Source organism: Sorex fumeus, unplaced genomic scaffold, assembly GCF_029834395.1.
Source record: "Sorex fumeus unplaced genomic scaffold, SorFum_2.1 ptg000054l, whole genome shotgun sequence".
NCBI lineage: Eukaryota > Metazoa > Chordata > Mammalia > Eulipotyphla > Soricidae > Sorex > Sorex fumeus.
The window spans coordinates 28264960-28290772 of record NW_026606111.1 but is presented as its reverse complement, the minus strand read 5'-3'; the positions used below and the strand labels follow the sequence as shown (position 1 = coordinate 28290772).

General features: G+C 36.7%; 1 protein-coding gene and 1 non-coding gene across 6 annotated transcripts in view; both read left to right on the top strand.

The window, feature by feature from the left end:
• Positions 1 to 25813, top strand: part of WASF1 (WASP family member 1) — a 62939-nt gene that overhangs the window by 3666 nt on the left and 33460 nt on the right. The gene's annotated exons all lie outside the window — the stretch shown is intronic.
• On the top strand, positions 7087 to 7227 carry LOC130033895 (small Cajal body-specific RNA 11). Its single transcript, XR_008794002.1, has one exon. It is a non-coding gene; the product is annotated as a small Cajal body-specific RNA 11 (non-coding RNA).

Sequence of the window (25813 nt, the reverse complement as noted above, 5' to 3'; positions counted from 1 at the left end):
ATTTTTTGTAGTCATTCTAGATAACTATATGACATGTTTCAGTTCTTGATTTAAGAAATAATTTTATTTATTGAACACTTAATGAAAATATTTATTTATTGCACACTTAATTAAAATGCACAGTAAAGATTTTTTTCCCAAACTTAATGAGTTTGGGATTTTTGACATTTTAGCTTTCCAGAGAAACATTAGTATAAAGATGTGGGTAAATGGTACTCTTTGTCAAATATACCTGAATAGGTACTTTTAAAAATACATAACCCTGAAGTAGAGTTTTTTATAAAATGAAGTCTTGTGATTTTTATCACATTTAGTTTGTAATTTGGATCATTGCATGTTGGCAGTTTCTAATTTAGGATGGGATTGATTATACTGTAAATTTATAAAATTATTGAGAACTTGGAACTTACACAGAAATAATGTGCTTTGTGGTTATATTTGCAAACAGCACTCCTAATATAACCCACAATGTATCTGAGTTATAGGTTTATGCAGATAGTACTAGGGAGTTACAAACTCATATTAGTATTTAGCATAAACATTATATTGCAAATATCTATATTTCTTGTACAACTGTCTGTGAAAATCAGAATCTAACATAAAATGCTAGTAATACATATCCCTTGTGTAAGACATAATATTATAAGGACCTGTCCTCTGACATTGTACGTGAAAAGGGTTTTTCCTCAGTTCAATGAATGGTGCAGTCTTAAGTCATCTGTGGCAGGAATTAAAGAATGAGATTGAAATAGAAATGAGCTTGGTGGGTCTGCTATGACTTGGAATAAGTCATTTTTCTTCTCAGTTGTGAGAAAAGAAGGTTGACAAAGCTCACCTGAGATTCTTTTTGGTTACAAATGAACTCAGAAATACTTCAAACTCAGTGTAACCCTCTTTTTCTGATATCATTGCCCCTTTTTAACTACTACTTAAGTACTGTCAGAGAATTCGTTTTTTCTGAATCTATCCTTGAAAAGATTGTAGTCTTAACTCCTCTAATCTACCTCTTCTTGTAAACTTTGTTTTTACAAAGTTTAGTTTTTCTATGATTGTTGTTTTGATTATTATTATTCCTTTAAAATTTGAACACTGAGTGTCAGAGAGATGGTGCAGGGGCTGAAGTGGTTGCCTTGCATGTGGCTGATCCAGTTTGATCCCAAGCACTACATATGGTCCCCCAAGCACCGCTAGGCGTATCTCACTTCTGAAGTTAAGCCAAAGTGAACCATGAACACTGCTAGGCATGGGTCAATACCCAAATTGAACAAAACAGCTTTTCAATTCCCAACACCAAAACCGAGATGATTTCTTTTGTTTTCCTCTTAAATTTTTTACTTATAGTCAACTAATCTGGCCAATATGGTGTATATTTTATACTTTGGATAAAGATGCTATCCAGTGAATCTTCAGAAAATTTTTTACATAAGAAAATACTGGGAATAAGTTAGTGAGGTGGGTGTATGAAAGGTAAAGAATGTTGTCTGAGGATAGAGTTGTTAGATAATGTATGAGGTATATTTTCAGTTGCTAAATCTCACAGTCTTACATTGACTATTATGGAGCTTTGGACAGTGGTGGGAAAGTGGATATGAGAAAATAACTTTGAAAAATGGATATGAGAAAATGAACTTTGAAAAGAGGGACAGTTTTATTGTTGCTTTGGTTGTTTTGCTTTGTCTCATTCATTGTATGCTTGAGTATGAGTGTTCTGTATTATTTAATTGATGTTATAGTCCGATTGGAGGGTTTATTGGAAAGAAGGTTAGTTAAATAAGATTTTTATTCTGCTCAGCAGAAGTACAGGTTCCATGGGAATGACTTTCTGTTCGGTTCCCCCAATAAGTTAGAGTAGCCATTTTAATAACTAGATAACAGTAATTTTACCTGCCTGCTCTCCTCCTCATCTATAGTTGATAGATCTAGTGGTAATGATCACTTGTTCTGTCTTCAGCCAGTTCATTCAGCACGTAATTATTGAGGACCTACATGATGCTAGAAAAATTTTCTAATTCTTAATTTTCTTAGACTTTACAGTCTGGTAAGAGATAGTAAACAAACCATATTTTATAATTAGTAATTTTGACTGTTGTAAAGGAAAAGAACTGGGAACCTAATGCAAAGAATACATGTAAAGCAGTTTTGAGGTGAAAAGGAACCTGATAAGCCCCAAGGAACACACCTGAGCTGATAAATCTCAGCAATAAAGTGAGCAAAAGGGATTGTTACTTGATAATTGATTGTGGGTATACATAGGAGTCAGGTACTACAAATTTTGCATAAATCTTGGTTTAACATGGCTGTAAATTAATTTTCGTGTTTTTTGGAAGGAGGGGAGACACAGTAATGCTCAGGGGAATTCCTGGCTCTGCACTTGGTAATTACTTGAAACCCGTGTTGGCCATGTGTAAGGCAAGCGCCCTACCCACTCTACTATCTCTCCAGCCCCTTAATTTTTAAGTGTATTAGGTAAGATCATGAAGGGGTTTTAGCTTCCTGCTCAGTCAGAACTGCCATAGTTATTACCCATTTTCCTCATTGGGGACTACAAACCGTGTGGATAACAAGTTGCCTGGAGATGTGGCCTTGTCAGGGTTTTAACTTGGTCTCTTCACACTTACTGGAAAGGTGTTTTAAAGGCCATCTTCTGGGCCCCCAGATTTGTCTTTTTTAAAGGTCACTCTGGGCTGAAGGGGGCACAGAAAATCAGTCGCAACACTTACTTCTGTTAATATATTAGTGCAGTTCTAGATGCTATCAGCAAACCAGACACTTGAGCTTTTCCTGGACATTCACTTGCCAAAATCGAACTCAGTGTGTTTACTAGTTTCAGGTTGCTGAAACTACAAGATATAAAACTTACAGACTTGTTTCTTGCCATGTGAATAAGGTAAGCATGGAAAGAAAGTGCTGGAAGAGTAGCAAACACCAAAAGAAGTCTTCACTGTATTTATGTCTTTGTCCATGGTCCTGAGGTTTGATTCCAAGAGACACTCTAATATTTTTGTAGTAAGGCATCCTTTTTGTGTGTGTGTGTGTGTGTGTGTGTGTGTGTGTAAACTAATAGAAATTGTACTTTTAGTACTTACAAACTGAATCTAAAGGATTTTGTAATTTTTATAGGGCCACATAGTTATAAAAATTATAAAAGGTGGAATTTGAATACAGATTTTGAATTTCCATTGTTTTCTATTATTCTGTGTTGCCAAGATACCACTTTTTTTAGGAGATAGATTTGATATGGTGACACCTATTGGGTGTTGGTGGCAGTAATGCTGTATTTTGTATTAGTATAGGCTGGGCCAGAGTGATACCACAGCGAGTAGGGTGTTTGACTTGCATGCAGCTGACCTGGGTTCAATTCCCAGCATCCCATATGGTCCCTCAAGCACTGCCAGGAATAATTCTTGAGTGCATGACCCAGGAGTACCTCCAGGAGTGATTCCTGAGTGCAAAGTCAGGAATAACCTCTGAGCATTGCTGGGTGTGGACCAAATACATCACAATCAGGACCATCTTGTTGTTCGTCAATTGCCTCGAGCAGGCCCCAGTAACTTCTCATTCATCCTAGCCCTGAGATTTTTAAAAAGTGCCATATTCAAGGCTCTTTCAGTTTTAGGAGAATGAGACCCATCATTGTTACTGGTATTTGGCATATTGGGTACGCCACGGGGAGTTTGCCAGACTCTGCCATGTCGGCAGGTTACATTCGGTAACCTGCTGGGTTTGTCCAAAGTAAGAATGAGATAAGAATCAAACTTTGGTCAGCTGCATACAAAACAAGTGCCTTACTCACTATACTATCTCTCCAGCCCCTAAAACCCTGATTTTAAAATGAGCAAAGAACTAAAATAGCTAGGAAATAGGTCAAAGGGCTGGAGTACATGCCTGGTGTGTGCAAGCCCAATTTTGATTCCCCTGGAAACCATGTGGCTTCCCAAGAACTACTGTGTACAGCCTTGGTAACTCCAAGCACTGCTGGAGAAAGTCCCACCCACTCCTGAGAAATAGATCTGGAATAGATATCTCTCAAAAAAAAAAAAAAAGGATACACACACACATGTACAGTCAGACTACCTGTACATGTGTGTGTGTGCAAACTGGCAGGCTACCGAATGTAACCTGCCCACACGGCAGAGTCTGGCAAACTCCCCGTGGCGTACCCAATATGCCAAATATCAGTAACAGTGATGGTTCTCATTCTCCTAAGCCTGAAAGAGCCTTGAATATGGCACTTTTTAAAAAATCTCAGGGCTAGGACGAAGGAGACATTACTGGGGCCTGCTCGAGGCAATCGACGAACAACAGGATGGTCATGATCCTGATCGTGATGACCCAGGAGTAACCCCTGTGCATCACCGATTGTGACCCAGAAAGAAAGAAAGAAAGAAAGAGAGAAAGAGAGAGAGAGAGAGAGAGAGAAAAGAAAGAAAGAAAGAAAGAAAGAAAGAAAGAAAGAAAGAAAGAAAGAAAGACCCAGTATAGGCTGCCATAGAGGCAGTCTAGGGGATGGGAGACATTGGTGGACATTGAGACATTGAACTGGGAACATGGTGGAGGGAAGTGGAAACTGGTAAAGGGATTGGTGTTAGAACAGTTTATGCCTGAAACATAATACTGAATAACTTTTTATTCCATGGTTTGTCAATTAAAAAGAAAGATATTCTTGTCATTATTTCTTTGGAATAACAGTTGCTGAAGCCTACTATAACAAGTTAAATGTTTTTGTATTGACTAGATTATATGGGAAAAAAAAAAACAAGCTTCCACACCAAGGAATGGTTTATTTGGTTCATTATCGAAATGAAATCTGATCTTTTTCACATGATGGTATGAAAGGTAGCTTTATTTCCTGTCTTGTGACATTTTTAGCATGCCAGAGAATTATAGAAAGGTTAATTAAAAAAGGGAGAAACAGTATTAATTTTTTTTACAAAAGGAGAAACCGAAGCATTTTATATTTTAGAAGACTGATAACTAGCACTTTAAAAAAACAGTTATATCTTGATACATCATTGTGCATGAATAAAATTCAAATTATGTTGATAATTTCTCTTTTGGTTTTATTGATTATTTTCAACTAGATTCAGATCTGACTTTTAAAAGTCCTGCTCCTCTGTAGTATCCTTAGGTTGGAGCTGGGATTAATTGATTATGTAGAGATACCATTTTTCCTACTATATGCATTCAGTGTCACAAAGTTTTCACTAAGAACTTCTTTTTGATGGGCTCCTCACATTTTGACAAGTTGTATTTGCGGTGGGGGTTGTGGGGGGTTGAGCTACATCTGGCAGTTCTCAGTGGCTACTCCTGACTTTGTGCTCAGAAGTTAGTTAGGTGTTGCTAGGAATCAAATCAGGGACACTATGTGCAAGTCCAGCACCTTAACTCAAGGTATTTCTCTAGTCCAAATTGTATTCCCATTTATTTCAAAATATTTAATTTTTTTAGACATTGACCCATGTATTATTTGGAATTGTAGTGTTTAATCTCTAGTTATTTTATGACTCTTTTAAGCAATTTTTCTATTTTTTTCCTTTCTAGTTTAATTTTATTGTGGTCTAAGAGCATACATTGTCTGATATCTGTTCTTTCAATTTGGGGGGAGGGGAGGAGATGTGACTTTTGATGAGTAGTCTTTGTGAACTTGAAAAGAATGTGTTTTTCTGTTGTTTGGTGAAGTACTATATAAGTGTCAATTAGATCCAATTGATTGATGATGGGGTTCATTTCAACCCTATCGTTACTAATTTTCTGCCTATTCAATCTGTCACTTCCTGATTGAGTACAGTTGAAGTCTATGTAATAGTGAATTCATCTATTTTCCCTTGAGGACTATTTAGATTTTGCCTCACATAGTGTGATACTGTTATTAGGTATATTTGAATTAGAGATGGTTATGTCTTTCTGGAGAATTTGCCCCTTTGTCATATGATGCTTTAATCTTTAGTCCTGAGAAATTCTCCTACTCATAATTATGTTTGCCAATTTGTTTTTTCTTCTTTTTTTCTTATTGATAGTTACAAAGCTTTCATGTTTGCATTTCAGTCCTACAGTGATTAAATACCCATCCCTCCACCAGTGTATATTTTTCATCACCAATGTCCCCGGTATTGCCCACACTCTCCCCACCTCCCCCAACTCCCCCTGCCTCTACGAAGACAATTTCTCTCTTACTCTCTATCTACTTTGGGGTATTATGGCTTGCAATACAGATACTGAGAGACCGTCATATTTGATCTTTTATCTACTTTCATGTCTACCAATTTGAACAACAGCTTTTCTCTGATCTTTACCGAGAATCTGATGAGCTGTAATATCCAAAAAAAAAGTGTAGAGTAAGGCCCCTAGAAGATTCTTACCTTAAAACTAGTACATACTCCTAGCAACTTGTTAGTGTTCTTTTTTGGGAGGGGGGAATTGGTTTGGGGGCCTCTCCTTGAGGCAGCAGTGCTCAAGACTTATTCCTGGTTCTGTACTCAGGAATCACTCCTGGCAGGCTTGGGGTACCATTCAGAGTGCTGGGAATCAGACATGGGTTGACCATGTGAAAGACAAGTGCCCTACCCACTGCTCTGATACTCATCGGCAGGTTGTTGAAGTTACGTGGGTCAGAGCGATAGTATAGGTGCTTGCGTTGTGTGCTTCTGACCCCTGGTTCAGTCCCTGGCACCTCACGGTCTCCTTGTCACTACTGGAATGGCCACCAGCCATAGAGTTGGGAGTAGTCCCATATGTTCGTTGGTGTGGCACCAATGCCCTCCTTGCAAAAACACTCCTAATACCTACGGTTGTCTTGTGGGGCATCTGAATCATTTAGATCACTTATATTTTCTTTATCCACCATTTGTTCTGTGACTGGTTTGGTCCTTCAGTATCAATTTGAGTGGTAATGGATCCTGCAACTTCAGTCTCTGAAACATCTAAGAAAAGTCTTTAACAGGCTTAAGCTCATGCTTTGTATGGGAAGCCCAGATTCAATTGCTATCATTGCCTAGTCGGCAAGCACTGCTGTGACTGACTCCCAGACACTCAAGTACAGTGGGGTGCACCCCCATCACCAACATCCTAACAACAAAAGAAATGTACTGGTCCTGGACTCTGCTTTGTCTGCCTGCTGTACATAATAGCTCTAACTGCAGAATCTGAGGGGATACACAGCAATCTCCTTCTCCATTTAAGAGGGCCATACTGAGCACCAGGCTGTCTCTTAAAGGCACAGGAGGCACTTTTAAAAAAAGAAGAAGTAAACCAAATTAGTGGTTTTAGGTTTTCTCAACTTTTATCTTTTTAGAGAATGTTAGAGTGGTTTGTACAAGTGATTAAGATGATAACTCAAGACCTGCTAATAGATTTATGTAGAGAAGAGTGTAGATCTGGAATTTAACAAAGTTGTTGAGTACTGACTTTTACATGTACTATGGGGAATTGAAAGGAAAGACAGAAGCAGATGTTGAGGGTGTGATTAGAGAATATAATGCATTGTATTTCTGACATGACTATTCTATTGAAACCCGGGATAAGGCCTTGTGATTTGGGGCAGTTTTGATCTGACTCAGAATCCCAAATGCTAGTGAGGTACAAAGAAAAGCAATGCCAAATATATATTGATGGTTTTGACAACAAAGGAGAAAGACTTCCAGGAGCTTCATAAGAAAAAAAGAAATTGTATAATGAGAAATTGGAGGGGTAGGATAGAATATGTCAGACTTTATCTTGGAGGTGAAACTGCTTAAGAATCTGAACAGACATCTCTTCATGTATGTGGTAGTAAGAGGGAAGGTACACCTTTTTTATTCCCAGAACTAGCAATACTGACAGTTAGTGTGAGTCTTCAGAGAGCCTGGGGTTCACTTTAAAGATTCTTACTCTAGTGGATATGCTTCTTACATTTTCATGGGGCCAGCAAGTGATAAATACTACATCCTTTGCAGTGGGAATCGTAGAGGGAGGAAAGGGGTCATGTGTCACTAGTGTGTATTCAATGATAAATGCATTCTTCTTGATAGTAAAAATCTTTTATTGTGATAGAAGCAGTCTACAATTATGTGCTTCATATATAGCAAATCAGTTAATTTCACAGAATTCATTTTTGTCGATCTAAGCTTAGAAGTAAATTAAATAAAGCATGTCTCAGTAGATATGTATGTAAAGAACATTGTTTCATTCATTATTATTAAAAATGTAAGTTCCTTCTGTACAAAATGACATTATTGACCTTTCATCACTTGAACATGAATTTTAATATGTTTTACGTTGGAATGAATTTGTGAGGTCCTTAACAAATTGTAAATTCATTAAATACATGTATTAAAATCTAATTTTATGTTCACAACCATATTAAGGAAGAAACTGCTGTTTAAAATAGTATTAGTTGTAAGAACCTTATGGGGTCTTTAGATGATTGTTATAAAAATAATTTTGAAACAAGCCTACAGTACTATGTTACTACTATATTATAGGCTCTTGGGACTAGTTGCTTCTAATTTTCCTATATGTATCACTTAAATATGAAATTACTAACAGTGATTACAGATAAGAATAAAATAAAAAGTGCCTGGGGCCAGAGAACAGTGAATAAGGCACTTGCCTTGCACATGACTGGCCAGGATTTTATCCCTAACACCCGATATGGTCCCCTGAGCTCCTCCAGTAATGATCCCTGAGCACAGAGCCAGGAGTAAGCCCTGATCACAACAGTTGTGCCTATCCCCTTCAAACAAAACAAAACAAAAAATGTTTCAAGGACTAAGTACTGTAGTACATTAAGTTTTAGAGGTATGGAGATGAGGAGAAGATAGGGAGAAAGCCAGGAGCCAGAGTTATCCTGAAAGCCAGAGTAAGAGAGTTTTTCAATAAGTGAACAAGAAATTGAGTGAGATAAAGCCTGATAATTAACTACTAGCTGTTAAAGTTGACTGGCCCTGCTTAGATGGCTTGGTGTAATGCTGGAAATGAAATCTATACGGGACAGATTTAATAGAGAATGAAGGAGAGGAATTATAGAAACCACTGAAGGAATTTTGCCAAAGGCGGGAATAGAAATCAGAAAGGGTGAGTGAGTAGATTAAATGGCAACAAAAGTGTGTTCGAGATTTGTTTTTGTGCTTGATTTTTTTTTATGATGGATAAAATTCTGGCTTGTTTTTATGTTGATGGCAGTGATCCAATAGAGAGAAAAATAGTGATTCAGAAAAAAGAAAATAATTCATACAGTTTTAATAGGGTTTGGGGAACTGGCCTTGAGTTTTGTTACCACACTGAAGTGGTTTCTATAGAGAAGTGTTTCTTTTTTCCCCTTTGTCTCTTCTCTTCTCTCAAAATATTTTTCTTTTTTTCTTCTTTTCTTCCTTCCTTAATGAAAAAAAAATTGATCCAAGTAGCATACTTATTATGGACTTGAAAGGTAGTACAATGGGTAAGATATTTGTCTTGCACGTGACTGACTTGGGTCCAGTCCCTGACACCCAAGTTATGGTCTCTGGCTGGGTGTAAAAGCAAAACAAATGCCTATTAAGTGAAAAGCAAAACAAATGCCTATTAAGTGAAAACAACTGCTGTTTATTTTATTTGGGGGTGGGGTCTTGGGGCTATATCCAGATGTGCGTCACGGTTATTTGTGGCTCTTTACTTAGGGATCTCTCCTGGTAGGGCTGAGGGTGGGGGGTGAGGAAGAGACAGGATCAGTCATATGCAAGACAGATGCCTTAACTCCTGTACTATCTCTCTGGCCCTTATTTTATAGTTGTGTATTACAAGACTATAAATATGTAAGTTTATAGGTGGAGCGATAGCACACCAGGTAGAGCGTTTGCCTTGCACAGGGCTGACCCGGGTTCGATTCCTCCCCGTCCCTCTCGGAGAGCCTGGCAAGCTACCAAGAGTATTCTGCCCGCACTGCAGAGCATTGCAAGGTCCCCGTGGTGTATTCAATATGCCAAAAACAGTAACAAGTCTCACAATGGAGACATTACTGGTGCCCACTTGAGCAAATTGATAAACAATGGTAGTGCTACAGTATTCCGTTTAGTGATGGCATGACAATTGTTAAGTCTTGCATACTAATTTGGCATGACAATTGTTAATTGTCTGCATACTAGTTCGTCATTGTAATGACTGCATTTATTTTCTAGAATAGGATATATGTTGACAGAATATATATACATAGTATATAGTGGCATGCTTTTATAGCAATTAGTTTGCATTTTTGCAAAGACTTGGAGCTGGAGCGATAGCACAGCGGGTAGGCGTCTGCCTTGCATGCAGCCAACATGGCCGACCCGAGTTCGATTCCTCCGCCCCTCTCGGAGAGCCCGGCAAGCTACCGAGAGTATTCGATATGCCAGACACAGTAACAACAAAGTCTCCAATGGAGACGTTACTGGGCCCGCTCGAGCAAATCGATGATCAATGGGAGGGCCTTTACTTTACTTTGCAAAGACTAATGATGTTGATGTTGACCATTTTCATATGCCATTTATATATTTTTTAAAAAATTTTCTTATATGAAGAATTTATTTAAATCTTTGGTTATGGGCCAGGGAGATAGCTCAGAGAGTGTGCTTTGTATGTAGGAGTTCCTGGTTGATCTCCTGCACTGCATGATTCCCCAGTCACTGAGTTGGGAGTAGCCATTAACATCATTGGGATGGCCTAAAAACAAACAGGGTTTTTTTTTTTAATCTGTTGAGTTTTTTATTTTAGAACTTAAGGGTTCTTTATTGTAGGTACATGTGCTTTATTAGGTGTAGGATCTGCAAATATTTTCTCTGAACCTGTGGCTTATCTTTTCATTCCCTTACAGTGTCTTCAGCAGAAGTTACTGCTTTTGATAAACTCCATCCTTAACAATTCTTTCTTGAATTGCACTATTGGTACTATATCTGAAAATATTTTTGTAACCCAAGGTCACAGATATTTTTTTGTTTTCTTCTAAAAGTTTTATAGTTTTGTATCCTACATTTGGTTACACAACAGATTTATACATTGTATGAAGATCAGTTTCCTTACATATAAAGCTTAAATGATTTTTTGTAGCACAATTAAAATTTTTATTCTTCTCTGTTGATTGCCTGTACTTCTGTGTTAAAAAGCAATTTGCCATAATTCTGTGGGGTTACAGTTATAGTATAATTGTTAGTCTTTATGCCCAGCCCTCATGACTTAATTGTATGGCTTTATAATAAATAAGTATTGAAACAGGTGGTATAAGCATTTTAGTATTATTTTTCTTTCTCAATAGGTTATGGATTTCTAGCAGCTTCAAGAGATTTGTCTCTTTTGTTTAGGATGCTGTATTTGTTGGCATAGTTTCTAATTTTCCTATTGGTTATCTATAAAACTTAAGGCATGCCATTCTTTTGATTCTGGATATTGCAAATGTATATATATATATGTATATATATAGTTTATATCTTTTTTACTGATGTTTTCCAAGAACCAACTTTGGTTTGGTTTCATTGATTTTTTTTCTTTATTATTTTTTGTTTCTCTATTACATTGATTTCTGTACTCATCTTTATTTCCTTTACAAGTTTAACTTGCTCTAATATTTTTGTTTCCTAAGTTGAAAAATGAGGTCATTCATTTATAACTTTTCTTCTTTTTCTAAAGCATTTTAGAGCTGTAATTTTCCTTTCATATCCTGATTTATCTATTTTCCTTAAATTTTGGTACATTTTTATTTTCACTCAGATCAAAATAATGATTTTTATTCTTTAACTTTGAATCATATAGACATATGTCTCTAGTTTCCAAATATTTGAGAATTTTTCAGATATTGTCCTGATTCTTATTTAATTATATAGGGTCCAGAAAACATAACTTCATAGGTCTTAAGTTCTTCAAAACTTATTCTTATTTTTGGGAACAGAATTTGGTCTGTCTTGGTAAATGTTACTAGCACACTTTTTTAAAAAAATTGTTTACCGATATCTTGGTATAGGAAGCTCTGTAAAACTCAATTAGGGCTAGTAGTTTGATGGTATTCTTCAAGACCTTTTAGTGCTAATTGATTTTATGTTTACTTTTTATTCATTAGTGAGAGAGATGTTGAATTTCTTACTGTGGGTATTTTTCTTGCTGTTCTATTTATTTTAACATAAAAAAGATTTATCTGCAATGTGCATTATAAACATTTCAGATTTTTTTAAAACTTGATTTTCTCCTTTCCCTTGGTTGGTTGGGATGACCCTGGGGTGTCACATACTTGGTTGTGGTGCTCTCCAGATGTGGTTCTTGATAGGGTTGCACACTTGGTTGTGCCTTTGCATACTAATTGCAGTGCTGTATAGACTGCACACTTTGTTGTGACATCGGGAACCCCATGTGGCAGTGCTGTGAAGATCCCAGTTGGTACTATGCCAGTGATTGTATGTGTGACATGCTAGTCAGGCAGGTGCTGTTCAACTGTGCCATCCTTGGGTCCTACCTAGATTGTTAGGTTTTCTTGATGAATTGACTTCATTATTATAAGTGATCATCTTTGTCTTTGTGAATATTCTTTAAAATGATCATTCTGGAGGCTGGAAAGATAGCTTAGTAGGCTATATTTCTGTTTTGTTTGCAGCAGACTTGGATTCAATCCCTGATACCATGTGTTCCCTTCAGCACTGAGCAAATTAATTTTCCAGGTTTCACATTCTGTCATGTTGGGATCATATTCATTTGAACCTTGGAGTTCTTATGTACCTGGATTCAAATCCCAAGCATGGTCCTTAGTGTAAGATTGATAATACTTTTTTCTCACCTGGTGTTTAAATTTCATAATTTTTGTGTGTGAAATATAAAGCAGTCACCTGATTAACAGTGAGCACTGCAGTTGGTTGCTACATCTATTAAAAATAATGTTGATTAAAAGTACCGTAATGGGGCTAGAGTGATAGAGTACAGTGGGTGGGACTTTTGCTTTGCCAGTGTCTGACCCAGGTTTGATTCCACATATGGTTGGTTCCCTGAACTGCCAGGAGTGCTCCCTGAGCGCAGAGGCAGTAGTTAGCCCTGAGCACTGCTTGTTGCAGTCCAAAAACAAACCAAAAACATGCCTTAATGAATTCTGGTTACCTTGATATATCCCACTTCTTCCAAGAAATATCAGAGTACTTCTATAGATTAGTCACTGGGCTCCTCTTTTGCCTTTCCCAGTTTGAGTCAGCCCTCCTGTCAAATTAATCTCCCATTTTAACACCAATAATACATCAGTTCTCTGTTCAAAAACACTTCAACCTTCCTATGTCCTTCCTTCAAAATACTTCAACCTGCCTATGTGCTTCCTTCAGGATTGACTACACTCTTCATCCTGCCAAACAACCTAACCTCCTGTAACTGTCCTCAATTTACCACTTCATTATTTTTTTCACCTTCCTCCCCCCTCTTTTTTGAAAATTATGTTGCAATGTTGTTCATGATTGGCTTTCAGTCATATAATGTTCCAGTTGGTGGTGGGAAATGTATACTGGTGAAGAGATGAATACTGGAACATTGTATGACCCAATTCTTTTGCTACTTTTATTTCAGATAGTTTGTCAAGCTCTTTTTAAAAAATTTTCCTTCCCGAAATAATGAACTTTAGTTGTCCATCTCTTAATTTGCTGTTTTGTATGCCCAGGAAAAGCTTCAGCAGTATGTTTGAAAATTACCTTTTGTTCCATTGTTTCAGCTATCATAATCTTTATATTTTTTTAAGGTTCTCAATAAGATACTGTATTTCATAAAGTCAGTTAAGATCTTTAAAGTCCTAGCATCTTTCCAGTTGTTACAGGTCTTCAACTACCCTGTATTTTTTTTTTTAATGTCACCAACCTTATTTTATCTTGGGTTAGATAAATACCACTTTGAGTTGCACAAAATTCCTTAGTGGTTTGAAAGTTTAAAATGACTGAAAGTTACAAGACTTCACTCTGGTAGGCAGAATCATATCTCTTCTCCCTAGCAATGATGGTTATGTTTTAATCTCCAGAACCTGTCGATCTGTTACCTTTTTTGGTAAAAGGGACTTTGCATATCTTATTAAATTAAGTCTCTTGAAATGGAATTAGCCTGAATTAATTAAGATGGATTTAATGTAATCGCCAGTTTCCTTATAAAGAATAAAGGAGGGACGCAAGAGAGTCAGAGAAGTGATAGAAACACAAGTTGGAGTGAATGGATTTCTGTCTGTGTAGGTAAACCGCTAAGAGCCAAGAAATAGTCTTTAACACGCCTGAGAAGACAGAAAAAAAAAAAGTAAATTTTTCTGCAGATCCTCCAGAAAGAGCCCAACTTTGTAAGCATGAGCGTCCTCTTTCTAGTTTGAGTCTTCTGATTCCCAGAATTATAAAATAATAAATTTGCCTTGTGTAACGTTCTATTGTAATTTGTTACAACAGAGTTGGAAACTAATAAAGTGATAAAACCTGACCTGAACCGGGAGAAGGCTATTTATGGTCTTTTCTTATCCTATTAGCATAAATATTCATACTTTTTTATAGAAATGATAATGTTTGATCATAGTACTGTCCTAGACCTCGCAGAATGGATAGTTACTTGATGTAACTATGCAGCGTGTATCTAGGTGGACTTAATGTGATCACCAGAATCCATATGAAGGATGGGGGAGACAAGAGTTAAAAAAAAGTGATATAATACTCTTCTAAAATCTGAGAAATTTTAAATTCTGAAACACATTTCCCCCCAAGCATTCTAAAGGCAGGTTTGTACACTAGAGACAGTCATACACTAAACTGTCTCTTCTTTCTATCAAATGATAAGGTATGTGGTACAGAATGAGACTTCTTGCTCAATTCTGTCATTTAATTTATTGGTTTATCTGTAATTGGTGTGTAAAAAGTATGTTGCATTCCCTTAAGTTTTTGTATAGACTGTGCACTGTGTGAAGTTGTAGGAGATTTTGGTGCTGCTCAGATCAAGAGAAGAGGCTTGAGAGATAGTACAGTATGTAGGGTGCTTACATTCCATGTGGCTGACCCAGGTTCAATCCTGGGAACCCCATATTGTTCCCTGAACCCCACCATTAATGATCCCTGAGTCCCTGGACTCCACCAGTAATGATCCCTGAGTCCAGACAGGAGTAAGTTCTGAGCACTGCCTGGGGAAAAACAAAAGGAGAGAGGAAAAAGGCATGCATTAGCTCATGACATGGCATACAAGTAATATAAGGGAAGAACTGAAATAATATGAAAATTGCACACAAGAAGTGTTTTTTATCCCCCTCAGCTATAACATTAACTAGTATTTAGTGGTTATGTATGCAGTTTTTATTTTTGTCTTTTTTGCAGTAAGGGAGATTGAATTCAGGGCCTCATATATGTGAAGAATGTGTTCTACCCCCGAATTTTCAATCCTTGGAGCTCTGTTATACTAAATTCTTAATGTGTGTCAATAAATTACCATAAAAAATTATATGACAAAATACGTGTCCAGAGAGGTGGAATAAACTGAGTGGGATTGAATTATCCTTTGCAGAGAGAATGGCATGTAAATGCACAGTAGATACAATTTTTTATCAAATTAGATCCTGAACAAATCACACAATAGAGATGTTACTGGGCCTGCTAGAGCAAATCCATGAAAAACGGGAGTACAGTGCTACAGATTCTGACAGTATATGTAACATTTTGGTTGAGAATACAAAATGTTACCCTTAATCTGGCTGCCTGGAATTTGGATTTTTTTTTCAGGTATGCAAATTTTTTTTTGCATTTTTATTTTATTTATTTATTTATTTATTGAATCTTTGTGGGAAAAGTTACAAAGCTTTCAGGTTTAGGTCTCGGTCATGCAAATATCAATCACATTTCCCTTTATCAATACTTATTTTTCACCATGAAGAACCCCAATAAACCCCCACCCCCACCCCCCAGGTATGTAAATTTTTTTTTAAATTTCTTCAAGTATTATTGATTATATTACCTAGCATGGTAATTGTAAGACCAGTATACTAACAGACAGATGTGTTATTTATCTAGTTGGGAAAATATGTCAATTGGTACTTCTATTCTGTGCAATTTCTTTAAGTTAATGGGCTAATTAAATTTAGTTCATTATAGTTAATGTCAACAGAAATATGTCACTTTATAGTAACTGACCTTAGAATTTCCTTTTGTTCATTCAGTTGCTTGCAAACAATCTTTATGAGCAAATCTTTTCTAACATGATTTTTGCTTTTGTGCCAGAAATACTAGTTTTGTGTTTGGAATTACACTATACTGTGTTTTGAAATTAGTGTATAAATTTTATTTCTTAAGTATTTTAACATATTAGTGTCTAACATGAAAAATATTCTTTCAAAAGAAAAGGAAAGTTAAGACAAGTCTATTGTGAAAAGTCACACGCAGGTGATACAATTTCCCTGTGTTTCCAGTAGCAAACTGCTAATGTTAGATACTCAGGCACATAGGAACTATATATTTATTTGTTGGACAGTAACACAAAATGATGGTAACATTTTTTTCAGAATTTTATTTCTGTTTTGAGTTTTGGCCTTAGAGGCCTTTTCATTTTCATTTCCCTATGCATAATTTAATTTTCCCATCCTTTTTCACCATCTACTTTCACCATCTACTGTTGTTGTAAGATAAATATTGTGCCACATACAGAAAGTAAACTAATTATTTTTAAAAATGATTATTGAATGTTTACTAAGTAGCAAGAGTATGCTAAGTATTGGGAAACAAATCAAGAAAGCATAGACTGTATTATCATAAAACCTGTATTCACATAGCCCTGCCAATAAGGATGTAATAATAGATATTTGTTTATATGAAGGAAACAAATAGAACAGTATAATAGAATAACAAAGGTATCTGTTTAAGAGGTCTTAGAAAAGATCTTTCTGACCCCTGAGAAATAAAAGGAGCTAGCAATGTCAAGAGCAAACACAGGCCCTATAGTGGAAAAGAGCTTGGTATGACAGGAAATAAGGTAGGGTAGGATGATTAAAGCAACAGAGAGAGAACTCAGGATGAGGATAGACATGTAAGTCGATAGAAAACTCAGGATGAAGATGGAAATGTAAGTCAATACTTAATTTCCAGGGCTGGAGAGATTGTTCAGTGGGTATGGCACCTGCCCTCCACTCAGCCAAATCCAGGCTTGATCCTCAGCACATTTATTCTCCTGAGCCTTAGCAGGAGAGATTCCATAACATAGAACCAGAATACAGCTAGTTGTAGGCAGGAAAAAGAGGGAAAAGAATCAGTGTATTTAGGATAATAAAATCATCAGAAAGGATTTTAAATAGTGAAGGGCTGGAGTGATAGTACAGCAGGTAGGGCATTTGCCTTGCACGCGCCAGCCCGGGTTTGATTTCCACCTCACCATATGGTCACCTGAGCACCACCAGGAGTAATTCCTTAGTACAAAGCCAGCAGTAACCTCTGTGTGCCAAGTGTGACCCAAAAAGAAAAAAAAAACAGCAGTAGAAATAACACAAAACTTAGCAGAGCCAGGGAATAACCTCTGAGCATCACTGGGAATGTTTGTTTTGCATTCTTATTACTTAATGGATTTGAGTTTTCCATGGGACCAAGCATTTTTTAAACTTAATTATTTTATTTTATTTTTTTTTTGTTTTTTTTGTTTTTTTTTTGTTTTTTTTTTTTCTTGTATTTTTTTTTTATTTTTATTTTTATTTTTTTTTATCATTTATTTTTTATTAGTGAAACACCATGAAGTATACTTATAGACTCACAAATTTTTGTGCTTGGGTTTCAGTTATACAATGATCAAGTACCCATCCCTCCACCAGTGCCCATCCTCCCCCACCACGGGTCCTATCATCCCTCCGACCCCCCATCCTCCCCCCCCCCCCCCGTCCCACCCTGCCGCTGTGGCAGGGCATTCCTCCCTGTTCTCTCTCTCTTCTTTTGGGTACTGTGTTTTGCCAGAGAGGCATTAAGTGGCAGTCATGTTTGGTCTATAGACCACTTTTAGCATGTCTCTCCCACCCTGGGAGGGTCTTCACAACACCCTTTATTTGGTGCTCTCTTCTCTATCTGAGCTTCCTTCTCACCTAGCACATGTGGCTGGCCTTCAAGTAATGGAGCAAAATTCCTGGTACTAATCTGAGCCCTTCCTGGGTGTTAGTCTCCCGTTTTGTTGCTTTATGTTCCCCAGATGAATGCAAACTTTCTGTGTCTATCCCGCTCTTTCTGACTCATTTCGCTTAACATGATACTTTCCATGTAGTACCACTTGTATGTAAATTTCATAACTTCATCTTTTCTAACAGCTACATAGTACTCCATTGTGTAAATGTACCAAAGCTTCTTTAACCAGTCATCTGTTCTCGGGCACTCAGGTTTTTTCCAGATTTTGGCTATTGTAAAGAGTGCTGCAATGAACAAACAATTGCAGATGTCACTTCGACTATACATTTTTGCCTCTCTGGGATATATTCCCAGGAGTGCTATAGCTGGGTCAAATGGGAGATCGAATTCTAATTTTTTGAGAATCGTCCATACTGTTTTCCAAAAGGGTTGGACCAGCCTGCATTCCCACCAGCAGTGAAGGAGGGTCCCTTTCTCGCCACATCCGCGCCAGCACCTGTTGCTTTTGTTCTTGTGGATGTGGGCCAGTCTCTGTGGTGTGAAATGATATCTCATTGTTGTTTTGATCTGCATCTCTCTGATGATTAGTGATGTAGAGCATTTTCTCATGTGCCTTTTTGCCATTCGGATTTCTTCTTTGCAAAAGTTTCTGTTCATTTCCTCGCCCCATTTTTTGATGGGGTTGGGTGATTTCTTCTTGTGTAGTTTAACCAGTACCTTGTATATCCTTGAAATCAACCCCTTGTCGGATGTGTATTTGGTGAATATTCTTTCCCATTCTGTAGGCTGTCTTTGTATTTTGGTCACTGTTTCTTTTGAGGTGCAGAAGCTTCTTAGTTTAAGATAGTCCCATTTGTCTATCTCTGTTTTCACTTGCTCGGCCAGTGGCGTGACGTCTTTGAAGATACCACTAACTTCAATATCGTGGAGAGTTTTGCCAACTTTGTCTTCAATAAACATTATGGATTCCGGTCTGATGTTGAGGTCATAAATCCATTTCGATCTTACTTTTGTGCATGGCGTTAGGCAGAGATCTGAGCCCACTTTTTTGCATGTAGCCGTCCAGTTTTGCCAGCACAATTTATTAAAGAGGCTTTCCCTGCTCCATTTCACTTTTCTTGCCCCCTTATCGAAGATTAGATGATTATATGTTTGGGAGGAGATGTCAGTATATTCAACTCTATTCCATTGGTCTGCAGCTCTGCTTTTGTTCCAGTACCATGCTGTTTTGATTATTACTGCTTTGTAGTAGAGCTTGAAGTTAGGTAGGTTGATTCCTCCCATTTTCTTTTTCCCAAGAATTGCTTTAGCTATTCGTGGGGGCTTATTGTTCCATATAAATTTCAGGAGTGTTTGCTCCATTTCTTTGAAGAATGTCGTGGGTATCCTTATAGGGATTGCATTGAATTTGTACAGTGCCTTGGGAAGTATTGCCATTTTGACAATGTTGATTCTCCCCATCCATGAACAGGGGATATTTTTCCATTTCCTCGTGTCCTCTTTTATTTCCCGAAGTAGCGTTTTGTAGTTTTCTTTGTACAGATCCTTTACTTCCTTAGTTAAGGCGATTCCTAGGTACTTGATTTTCTGGGGCACAATTGTGAATGGAATTTAAACTTAATTATTTTAGTTTAGGTCACAGGGTTTAGTGTAATGTTTATGATTTTAATGTGTATGTAATGTATACATTTTCCTCATCTCAGCACCAGTGGGCCCAAGACCCTCCACTTATGTTGTTTCCAGTCCACTCTTTTTTTCCCTTTTTTTCCCTTCTCCTACTCCCCACTTTACTTGTATTCTCGTTTCTGTAACTTCAGGGCCAGTAGTTTTATTATTATTTGATATTCTGTATTTCCTCCTTTTCTTTATATATCACAGATGAGTAACAGCCTTTGGTATTTGCTACAGAATTTTGTACTCGTCACTTATAGGTGATAGGCCTTTCTTATGTCTTGTTATATGAGACTTTTTTTTAAAAAAACTGATTGTGATCAGATCTGCAGTTTTAACTTAATTGAACAAATAGTTCAAAACTGTATAACTCAGTACTGTAATGCAAAAATTATTTTCTTAGAAAGGGATTGTGGGCTTATTTCTCATGGGATAATAGACCATCCCAAAACATAACAGCTTAAAATAGCCATTTTATTTTTTTATGATTTTGTAGACTTTTTGGGCTGGGATTGCTGATTATTTGATGGTCTTTTTTCTCCCAGTTTAAAATACTCTGTTCAACATGGAAATTAATTTTTAATTTTTTTTATAGTTGGGATTATAAGGTTATAGTAACATTCAAGTATCCGGTTTTGATGTCCAAGTCACCAGCTGATTTTGTCAAGGTTACTCACGTTTCTATAGTTCTGTGGCCAAATTCAATAATAGTGTAGAGGATCTAAATTGTATGCTTGGTAGTAGATTTTGTTCTGTATGTTGATTCTTTCCAGGAGGTTCTATAATCCAAGGACAAGGGTTGCCATCAGTTGATAAACTCCATTCCTTCAAAAGTCATAAAACATCAGACAGGTGCAGAGGGAGTACTTCTTGACTACCTAAAGCCAGTATTTTACTAATACAAAACCAAAGACACGTCAAAAAAAACTACGTAACACATTCTGTTATGAACAGAAATATAAAAATTCTCTACAAAATTATAAAAGTGAATCTAGCATTAAATTGAACTATACATTACAATTATGTTGGATTCATACATTGTGGAAGGCTGGATAAATATTTTAAATTGAATAATAAAATCCAAAGTAATAGACTTAAGAAAAATCACTGGATCGTGTAAATACAAAACAAACATCTGATAAAATCCAACATTTATTTACATTAAAATAGCTCTACAAACTTGGAATAGAGAAAACTGCACTGGACAAGAATCTATCCCAAAAAAAAGGCAACTGTGCCTTTACAGTGGCAAATAAGTACATGGGAAAAAAACACAGGTTCATACTTAATGATAAAATAGTGCTTATCTGTAAAGGACAGACAACATCATGTTACTTGACAAGTTGAAATATCCCTTAATGATAAAAAATTCCTAAAATGGATATAGGAGGAGCATAGCTCAATAAAGGCCATATGTGACAATCTATAACCAACATCATACTCAGTAATGAGAAAGTGAAAGTATTTTCTTTAAGATTATAAGCAAGATGTCCACTCTGATAGCTACTACTCAATGTAGTGCTGAAAGTCTAGTAATAGAAATTAGACCAAAAACCATATATATATAGGCTCTAAAGGAATCCAAGTTAGGCCATTTTGCTATCTTAGATTTCCCTGTTTTTATAATTTTAATGTTTCTCCTATCTGAATCTGTAACCTAATTAAGTCGAACAAGGTCATATTTGGGCTGTATTTTATTTGATTCAGTTTAACAGTGAAAAACAGACCTTTGCTGGCTTTTGTAGAACATGAGGTTTTTTAAAGCTGGTGCAGCAGCAGATAGGGAGGAGCATCAAAGGGTCCCATTGCAATTGAGTATGTTCTAAGTGGGGTCAGGGTAGTGGGGGCATCTTGTTCATGTTTGGCATTGCAGTTATGCCTTCTGTCTGGGGCCATGCATCTGAAACTGAGTACTTTGTATTCAGTGTGGTGAGAGCAATGTCTCTTTGTCCTTGTTAGAGTCCTGGTCTGTGTGGAGCATTGTAGCTCCTTAAGGGCCTCCTTGACTCAAGGCATGTACCTCTACACTATTTGCCCTCTCTGCTCCCTGTGTCGTGGGCTGTCTGCCCTGCCATGTATGGCTTACATCCTCGACCACAGCATCTACACATCTGATCAATCCTCTGTCTGTGAAGTATTAATCCTCATGTGCGCTCTCCTGCAATCTCTGTTGGCCTTTGAGGGGTATGTGGTTCTTCTATGTCATCCTCAGTTGTGTGGTTTTCAGTGTCTGTCCTCACAGCTAATTAACAGTTCCTGAGAGTGTAGTATGGAACTGCCTCTGTTACCAGTCTTACTCTAATATCTCTCTCAGTTACTTCTCAAATCCAACAATAGTGTCTGTGATGAATATAGTATATGTCTGGCATATTGTTTACTTTACGTAACAGTGTGCTCATTTTCAGCCTTAAGCTATGAAAATGGTAATACTTGGCTATTTTGACTTAAAATCAAAGATTGCATGCCTGATTATTTGTTAAAGGTAGCACAGCTATTAGGGCAAATTCTTAGATGTTCAGTGTGATTAATAGTTGATAAATGCTGAGTGACTAGTTTGGCTTTGTCTTCAGAGTGTGGAAGTTTAGAGATTCATGGATAGTGACTAGTTATAAAAACTTTCTGTTTATAATGAGAGAAACATTAAGTATACATTTGTTTGTTTATTTTGGGATCATTACTGGTGGCACACAGGGACTGTACCCAGTTCCATTCTTGGGAGTTGCATCCAGCAGTGCTCAGGGAATCCTGTGAATGGACTGAATTGGATTTATTCCTCAGATCTTTATACATATTTATATTTTTCTTTGCCAATTTTGGTAGTTTCTATTTGCAAAAATAAAACAGTTTGGAGTATGTAAATTATAGATTTGGGGGGAAAGATGCATTATTTTTATACACTTTTAAACTCTAAAATCATTTTTTAACTTAATCAGCTTATTTGAATTCCTATGATTTTAATTAATTGAAATAAATTAAGAAACATGTCTTGATGCTTTTAGCAAAAAGTTTTATCTTAAATAAAATAACCGTCTCCTTACCAGAATAGGTGCCTAATTTATTTATTGTAACAATCTCATTGTTTGCCTCAATAATTGATAGTTTCATTGGTAAGAGTAAAGAAAAATATATAGGAATCTAGAAATTATTTGATTTTTTTATATTGCCAGAATCTCATTTTTATAATCAGGTGGATTATTAAACATTTGAGAATTTTTTAATTTGCTTTGTATTTTTTACCATTGTAACCAAAGAGAACAAATGACCAATTTTAAAAATTAAAAATTATTTTCTTATGTTTTGACCAGTGTAATTTACCTTTCTTGTTAAGTAAAAAGTTTTCAGCTTCAGATCTATAAGTTAGACAATGATGGATTTAAAAGACACTTTAAAAATCTAAAATTGGCTTATTCTAACATAATTCTTTTAAGTATGTCTACTATTTTAGTTGCTCTTGAAAGGGAAATATATCATTCTAAACATTCTGAAATTTTATTGCTTGCTAATTAAATTATGATGGCATTTCATTTTTTTAACCTTTTCCCAGTATGACATTAAGCCCTCAATTGTGATTTCCATAAAAGCACCAGAAAATTATTTTATGAGGATTTGGGGAAAAAGTTGTTGGGCTTATTTTACTTTTTCCTACCAAGACGTTGATAGTTGAGTTAGGTAATTGATCATTAGTTTCACCATTAGTTTCTTATTTCTATCAGATAGAAATAAGAGAAAGAATCTTGTATTGAAATTGAAAGAATGAGGGAGTGTGTCTCAGCGTAAGCTTTGGTAATATCTTTAAAGGTACTATTCTAATCACAAACCAAGTAATTTTTTTTTGAGGTAAAGAATGTTTTTAATTGCTTCACATGTGTTATTGTATGACTTGTACCCCAGACACTGAATGGCCCCTAAAACTTCAGAAGTGAATAAGATACATGACCCATATTTTCTCTTGGGGAAGTAAAGGAAACAAGCCTGTTATTCTACAATACAAATAGTAAGGTGTTACCTTTCCAAATATATTCCCTTCTTTTTTTTTTTCAAGTTTTTTTCATTAATTTTGTTGAATCACCATGAGATAGTTATAAGCTTTCATGTTTGGGTTACAGTCACACAATGATCAAACACCCATCCCTCCACCAGTGCACATTCCCCACTACCACCAATATCCCCAGTATAACCCTCCTATCCCACTCTCCCTCTACCTCCATGGCAGATATAATCATAATCTCTATATAATCATAATCTCCCCATAATCTCTCTCTACTTTTGGGCATTATGGTTTGCAATACACGCCCTGAGAGTTTATCATGTTTGGTCCTTTATCCACTGTCTGCACACATCTCCCATCCCGATTGATTCCTCCAGTTGTCTTTTTCTTAGTGATCCCTTCTCTATTCCAGCTGCCTTCTCCCTTTGCTTATGAGGCAGGCTTCCAGCTATGGAGCAATCTTCCTGTCCCGTGTATCTACTATCCTTAGGTGTCAGCCTCATGTTATGTTGTTTGTATTCCTTTCTTTATACAGAAAAGAACAGCTCCTTGGAATCATTAAATTGTTGCTTAAGAAAGTGTGTGTTTGTTCTCTTTGCTCAGTAACATTTTTTAAACCTTTTATTCATGGCTTTTATTCTTTTTCTCTTTATCATCAACTATTGGACATCTTTTTAACCATTGATATGCAAGCCAAATAAGAAAAGATTTTTGCTGTATACTTATTCAAGCATAGAAATGTGAACATACTCATAAACACAGAAGAACGAAGTTGGTAGTATTTTGGTAGGATGCATGTGGGGTCAATATTGTGGGTATCAAAGAATAACTAATAAATCTGTCGGGCGGGGGTGAGGGAGAGCAGAATTTAGTAATGATTCAGAAAAGAGATTTGCTGCAATCTACTGTTGGATAAGAAGGGGAAAGATATTCTAAACAAACCAAGAAAAAATAGGAATGTGAAACAGCAAGGTACATTCACAATGATTAGTCTATATGGTTAGAAAATAAAATGAGACTAGAACTATAGAGAGGGACTAAATCCTGAAGAACTTTCACTATCATTTGATTTTATTCCAATAGTAAGGTACCATTAAATGGTTTGCTTTGGGGCCAGAGCGATAAGACAGCTGGTAGAGTGTTTGCCTTCCACGTGGTCGACCTGGGTTCAATCCCCGGCATTCCATATGGTTCCCTGAGCACTGCCAGGAGTGATTCCTGAGTGCAGATCCAGGAGTAATCCCTGAGCACTGCTGGATGTGACCCAATAAAACCAAAAATATAAAAATAAAAATAGATAGTTGGCTTGCTTTGTGGCAAAATTGGCAGTATGATTTAAAAGTAATATTGAATCTGGAAAAAACCTGAGTGCCCGAGAACAGATGACTGGTTAAAGAAACTTTGGTACATTTACGCAGTGGAGTACTATGTAGCTGTTAGAAAAGAAGTCATGAAATTTACATACAAGTGGTACTACATGGAAAGTATCATGTTAAGCAAAATGACTCAGAAAGAGAGGGATAGCCGTAGAAAGATTGCATTCATCTGGGGAACATAAAGTAACAAAATAGTAGACTAACACCCAAGAATGGCCGAGATTAGTACCAGGAATTTTGCTCCATGGCTTGGAGGCTAGCCACACATGCTAGGGGAAAAGGGAGCTCAGATAGAGAAGGGAGCATCAAATAAAGGGTGTTGGGAGTGTCCTCCCAGGATGGGAGAAGCATGCTGTGAAAGTAGACTATAGACCGAACATGATTGCCACCCATTGCCTCTTTTGCAAACCACAACACCCAATAGGAGAGAGAGAACAAAAGGGAATGCCCTGCCACAGAGGCAGGGTGGGGTTGGGGGGATGGGGGTTGGGAGGGATACTGGGATCCGTGGTCGTGGGAAATGGGCACTGGTGGAGGGATGGGTATTTGATCATTGTATGATTGAAACCCAAGCACAAAAATTTGTAAGTCTACAACTGTATCTCATGGTGTCTCACTAATAAAAAAATAAATTTTAAAAATAAAATAAAAGTAATATTAATGATGTGGTATGATGAATTGGTTGGAAAGATGATATAGATGGAATGGCATGGGGAACCTAACACTAAAGATAG